The 6,517-nt window shown below is 37.2% G+C and overlaps 1 long non-coding RNA gene and 1 pseudogene across 2 annotated transcripts; one reads left to right on the top strand and one right to left on the bottom strand.

Moving 5' to 3' along the window:
• The first annotated feature begins 219 nt into the window (after window positions 1-219).
• On the top strand, window positions 220-1,584 carry LOC147499119 (homoserine kinase pseudogene; annotated as a pseudogene). Its single transcript, XR_015196987.1, has 3 exons — window positions 220-309; window positions 475-1,243; window positions 1,318-1,584. The product of XR_015196987.1 is annotated as a homoserine kinase pseudogene (transcript).
• Window positions 1,585-2,079: 495 nt separating this feature from the next.
• LOC147499118 (uncharacterized) lies at window positions 2,080-3,557 on the bottom strand. Its single transcript, XR_015194411.1, has 3 exons — window positions 3,150-3,557; window positions 2,905-2,974; window positions 2,080-2,528 (listed from the first exon to the last, which is right to left on the bottom strand). It is a non-coding gene; the product is annotated as an uncharacterized LOC147499118 (long non-coding RNA).
• Window positions 3,558-6,517: the final 2,960 nt, after the last annotated feature.

Here is a 6,517-nt window from a genome sequence, read left to right as displayed (position 1 = left end):
CTCTGTTTGAATCATGTTTTCTTCATGGGAAAACTGACTGATTAAGTGATCATCGAGGTATTATTGGTGGGCTAATATTTATGTATTGTTATCATTTTCTAACCATATATTTGTTTTCATGAATTCTCACCTTGAGAGATTCTATAGGTTTGCTTTTTGTGAATTTTGACGAAGAGGCCTCTTAGTACCAAGTATTACACAACTGATGTTTCTGTGTGGATGGCTCATTTTGGGGATGGATTTTCTATAGGGGTGTTGGCCAAGTCAGACAACTTTTCAGCTTTGGTGTTGGTTTTTGACGTGAATGAGGTTGTTGACTTATGCTTAAAATTTCAGTAAAATTTTGATATTCAGCAAGTTGTAAAGAAACTGATGGTTGATTGCTTTATTGGCAGGCATCATCCTTCGCTACTCTGCTAGGATTTTGTTTCTGAAACTGATATTCAGAAGTTTGAGATATTGTTGTGCATTTAGAATTGCTGGAATTGCTGCTATATCTGTTATGAAAATGCTTGGGGTTCGGTCAATTGGGCTTTCACTGGGTTGTCGTTAGGGAGTGGTTTGGGGTTGACTGCGGCTAGTGCTAGTGCTGCTGCTGTATCTGTGAATGAGATTTTTGGTGGGAGGTTAACTGTTTCTGATCTTGTTCTTGCTGGGTTGGATTCGGAAGCGAAGGTTTCGGGTTATCATGCAGATAATGTAGCACCAGCTATAATGGGTGGGTTTGTTTTGATTAGGAGTTATGACCCATTGGAATTGATTCGGTTGAAATTTCCATTTGATAAGGACTTGTTTTTTGTTCTTGTTAATCCTGAATTTGAAGCCCCAACGAAGAAAATGAGGGCAGTATTACCGACTGAAATCAGTATGAAGGAACATATTTGGAACAGTTGTCAAGCAGGAGCGTTGGTTGCATCAGTGCTTCAAGGAGATTTGAGAGTATTGGGTAAGGCAATGTCATTGGACAAGATTGTCGAACCCAAAAGAACACCATTGATTCCTGGAATGGAAGCGGTGAAGAGAGCAACACTTGAGGCAGGCGCATTTGGGTGTACTATTAGTGGTGTTGGACCGATGGTTGTTGTTGTGATAGATGATCCGAAAAAAGGTGAAGAGATTTGGAATATAATGGTGGAAGCATTTTTGAAAGAAGGAAATCTTTAAGCTTCCGCGACAGTGCGCAGTCTTGATTGTGTTGGTGCAAGGATTATTGTTAGCAGTGAACTGAGACGATGAACATTGAGTAAGTTGTTTTAGCTTTTCAAATTGTTTTTTAACATATTAGTTGATTAAATTTCCATTATTTTCAACTTGAAGCAGCACAAGGGTATGTTTCAATCAGATGCTTCACTTTTAACTGAAGAAGGACCGGCCGATATTGTTGATGAGATGCTTGTTCCTGGGAAATTCTTTGTCAAGTTCGGACAATCCATGAAGAGTTTTAACTGAAGAGATGATTGTTGATGAATGTGAGATGTAAAAGTTGTTTTTTGTTTTTCTAATTGTGAAGAGAGAGGGGTGCATCAGTGATATGTATTTGTTTTGGATGCAAGGTGAATGAGACTCTTGATTTTGCTTCAAGAATTTTTTCTTCTTTAATTTCTTTCGTATATACTAATAATACGACCCTAGCTACTATCTGTATTCTTCTATCCCCTATAAAATTAACAGTTTTCTAGCTTGCAAACTCTTTAGAGGCCATTCTTTTTTTCACAATTTTGAAGGGATCGAATGGTTCGATACATATTAAGAGGACGTAAAAGTTTTAATACTCTTAAGGGACCGAACATTATATAAACAAAAGAGAGAGAAACATAAAGATCATTACCATTATAAAAAAATTAATGTTGCTCGACAGAAGACATGACTCATTCTTAAACCTGTCAGAGCATTGTCATTCTTAAAGCATATTGTTACCATTCTTAAACCTATCAGAGCATTGGTATTTCACAGAAAGAGCATTGTCATTCTTAAAGCATATTGTTACCATTCTTAAACCTATCAGAGCATTGGTATTTCACAGAAACATACAAAAAAAACCCGCAAGTAGAATAGAAAAAAGACAATGAGAACACCGACTGAAAAAAGCACAAGTTAACATAACATAACGCAAGTCTCTATTGCACGCAAGTTCACAAAAAAACACAACGAAATACAAAGAACTTTCCATTACAATACCACTCATCTAATTTTACAATGAAGCCATAGAGCTTGACCAAGTTTTTGTGATGAGTCTTGCAAAGTGTGGAAACTTCAGCCTTGGATTGATTATCAGACAATTCGTTATGTCCAAGAACCTTTACAGCCACTTTGACACCGTTGTCTAATATGCCTTTGTAAACTGTTCCATATGCACCAGAACCTATATTTGTAGAAAAATCCGAAGTGAAGGTTTGCAGCTGCTCATGTGAATATCTCTTTGTTTGTTCAATTTCCAATTAACCAATCAACCTCTCTACTGAGTTCAATTCAACATTGTCCATGATCCTTTATGAAAATGTGCTATTTAGCTAATGAGTCATCAATAACTGCAAAAGGAAAAAATGAAAATGTGATGGGCACAAAATGGAAATTTCAATGGGCAAATGTATATCATTCAAAAAAATTCTTTTTTTTCAAGCTAAAAACCTAAAACAAAAATGAAATAGTTGCTTCACTCTTAGCTCTTACATCTGGTGAGTTACTCTTCACAGTCTGGAATTCTGAAGTTCTCCTTATTGGAAATTTTTTGTCACCTATTTACAATTTGCTATGCCTATGACTGTTATATTAGGATCTGCATAGTAGAATCTGTATATATACATGTCCCCATATCCCTACCCAAAATCAATACTTTCATGTAATCAAGAGAAAACATATTAGGTTCTTCAAACAATTCTCAAAGGTACAAGCATTTGTACGTACCTGAAATAAAGTTTGCTAGCTCTTGAAGAAGAGTGAAGTTTCCACATTCAAGTCTCTCACTATTCACAACCTGTAAACAACAAAACACTCCTATTACATTGAATGCATAAAGCTAGGGAATGCAAATTAATGGAAACATCTGAGCAAAAGAGAGAAAAAGAAAAGGGACCTCTCCTATAGTTGCATCTTTGAATAAAAAATTTGTTAATATAGAGATAAGGTAAAACCCATTATCAAATTCTCACCCATAAAGTTATAAAATACTCCATTGCTATTGCTAAGAAACTAGGCCAGTCTCAAGTTAAACCCATATGATAAAATACGCATTGACTTGTTCAGACAAAGTTTGAATAGTACACAACTGGAGAGAATTTTTTTTTTTTTGCTCCTTGCTGGAGAGAATTATCTACATGTTGAAACCTTGTCTTGGTTTATAGCTCTTATGTGTTGAAGAGGTTCCAATGATGATCTGTTGGAAGGTTCTCTTTAATCTTCTCAATGATCACTTAATCAATCAGTTTTCCCATGAAGAAAACATGATTCAAACAGAGAGAATAAAATGATACCTGTTTTGGAATGAAATGATACCCTAAACATAAATCGATTTAGGATTGAGAAAGAGAGAAATTGAGGGAGTGAACTGTGAGCTCAAAATTTACCTCGAAAGAGGGCACACGAATCGAAATAGAGAACTCCTCTAGACCGTGGAGTGATTTTGGAGTGGTGGAGCCGATTGATTTTCAGAGAGAAAAGATGGTGGAGAAGGAGGAGTTTCAGAGAGAGAAAAATTCTCGATCTAAATTTGGAGATTTCGTTTTTTTGTTTCGCAAAATTTTTTTTCCCGAAATTTCGTTTATTTCATATTGCTAATTGAGAATAGACTATATCCGTAGGATTGAAAACAGATCAATGGATAGGATCAGCTGTGCCTAGAATGTGGCTACAGTGAATGTGCCTCTATCCCACCCCCTATATATATATATATATATATATATATATATATATATATATATACACAATCCATACGGCAGTTAGTTCCTCCATCGAGGCGCCTTAACTTTCAACGACTAATACAACATCCTTAAGTACAATAATTAAAGCAGGTAGTTCCTTCACTGAGGCGCCTTAACTTCCCACTAACCACACAACAAACTATACACATAATAAATAAGGTAGGTAGTTCCTCCATCGAGGCGCCTTAGGTTCAACTAAACAAATAATTAGGTTAAACTAAACAAATAACCAACCAAACGTATTATATCCGTACCGCATTTCATGCTCAATAACATAGTGGGTCGTCTCTGCCCAAGTAATGAGTTTGACCCACCCTTCTCCAAAACCATATGCAATCATCTATCTAAAGATATATCATTAACCAACATATTACCATAATTATATTAATTAAGGCTTTCTTTGTATGTCCCTAAAATTCACGTCGTATCTATGTCTTACCTAGTTTCCCTGGCTACCACAATCGCTCCCCAACGCCGAACATGTACATCCACATGCCTCCCCTTACATAATGTACCACTCCGTGCGTAACTACCCCGAAAAGGATGCTCGCACACCACCGTAACCCTCACACGAAAAGCCATTATGTAAGATCGCGACTATTCGCATAAAATATATAATGGCGTCTCGTTCTATTTTTGCTTAACGGAATAATCAAGCCACCATTCGCTCGCCGGAAAGGGCCAATCACATTACTTACGCCAGAAGGGCCATTCAGATTCACTGAAACGCCAGAAGGGCCAATTATATCACATACGCCCACACAAGGCAAATCACATGAGTTGTGGTAGTCAGGTTCTAGGATTTTCGTTACATAATTTATTCAGGTGTCATACATTTATGACTCATAATAATTCCACTATATCACGTGCAGGTCAAATACCTTATTGCACTAAGCCACAATATTTAGAAATATCTCAAATATATCTCATAACAACTTTTACTCTTTCACGTGCCAATATATTATTGCACTACGCCACAATCCCGTGGGAAATATCCACAAATACTCTACTAGCATCTCACAGATAAAATAATTGAGTGTCTATACATCTATTTCTCCAAAACTATTGCATTTAATATATATATATATATATCCCAAGATATTATATAATGTCACAATATCAACGTCAAATCTTAATTAGATAATGACAACCAAATTTATACAAGCTTCCACAGTATTTTAGCATTTGATTTGTCTATACAATTTACAACATAAAATGTACCACAATTAAGCAGTCCACCGTCCACAATCAAACCCCAAAAATCTAAAGTCCATAAAATCAAATATGTGAAAATCTGGAAAAAGTCAACATTCCACAGTCAACGGTCAACGGTCAAAGTCAATAGTCAATTGTCAACGGTCAAAGTCAACACGTCATTGTCAAAGTCAAACTGTCGTTCCATGTTCAACAGGTTCAGGGTCATAGCCATGGTTCGTGGCTAAGGTCAATGTGCATGGCTCATGGGCTCATGACTAAGGTAATGGTTCGGACCCAACTGGCCAAGCCCAAACCTTAGAACCCGGCCCCAAAAGTTTAAATGTTGAAAGACCCAATTTGGATCTCTATTTTTAAGTCTTCAGGACTGGCCCCAAACAATATTAGAAACTGGCCTAAAATAGTTAAGTGGTTCGGCCCTAAAATTGAACGGAAATTGGCCCAAAACTTTAAATTAAACTGGCCCAAACTAAATACAACCGGGCCCAACCAAAAATAGAAATTTTGGCCCAGCAACTAATCAAGCTTAGGCCCAAGCCTCAAGCCCAACCCAACAGATATAGTGAAACTAGAATACGTCCGGGAGCACCGGATCGCACTCACATTCTTCTTTCTCCAACAGATCCTCCACCACCAGCCACCAAGTCGGGTTCTCCTCCTCCTCCCACTTCATCATATCGGTTTTTGCCCTTGGCAAAAACCAACCAACTTTAACAAAAGCACAAACCCCAAATCATTCAATCCCAATACTTTATCAAAACTAGATCTATAATATTTCGACCTCCATTAATGGTTCTTCAAGCTTTAACAGCTGCCCCCTCACTCTACTACACTACCATCAACTATACACTAGTCTAGGTAAAAGCCTCACACTCCAATTAAACCCAAAAACAGCCCAACCACCGGCGCCATTAACGCCTCCAAGCTTTGGCAACACCGTAAACCAACCACTCGATCCCCCTTTCCTAACCACAATTCAATCAACAACAACCCAACAAAAACAACACAACAACAAAGATAAGTTAAAGAAAACAATACGATTCCTGAGCTCGCGCCGCCATTAACGCTCTTTCGAGCTTCAACAGCCCAATAAACACAACAGTCCAATAACTTAAACAAAAGATACCCTAACATTATCTAGTTTAATCAATTCGATAATATCCCCAAATAACTACAGCCGAACAAACCGAAAATGAATAGAAACAGTTGACAGTAGAATTTTGTCTGTATACCAGTAAAATTCTAGATTCCGTGAAATAGAAAAACTATCTACTCACCTTTATTAACAGCTCGATGAATTCCTCCTAGTCCGAAGTTCATTGGCCCAACGCCTTTCGAGCAAACAAGCCACGCACCTCCATTTTTATTATTTTTTATTCTCCCAA

The sequence above is a fragment of the Coptis chinensis genome, chromosome 5 (assembly GCF_015680905.1).
Source record: "Coptis chinensis isolate HL-2020 chromosome 5, ASM1568090v1, whole genome shotgun sequence".
Taxonomy (NCBI): Eukaryota; Viridiplantae; Streptophyta; class Magnoliopsida; order Ranunculales; family Ranunculaceae; genus Coptis; species Coptis chinensis.
Note: the sequence above shows the minus strand (reverse complement) of the source record. Positions and strands in the feature narration are given on the sequence as shown.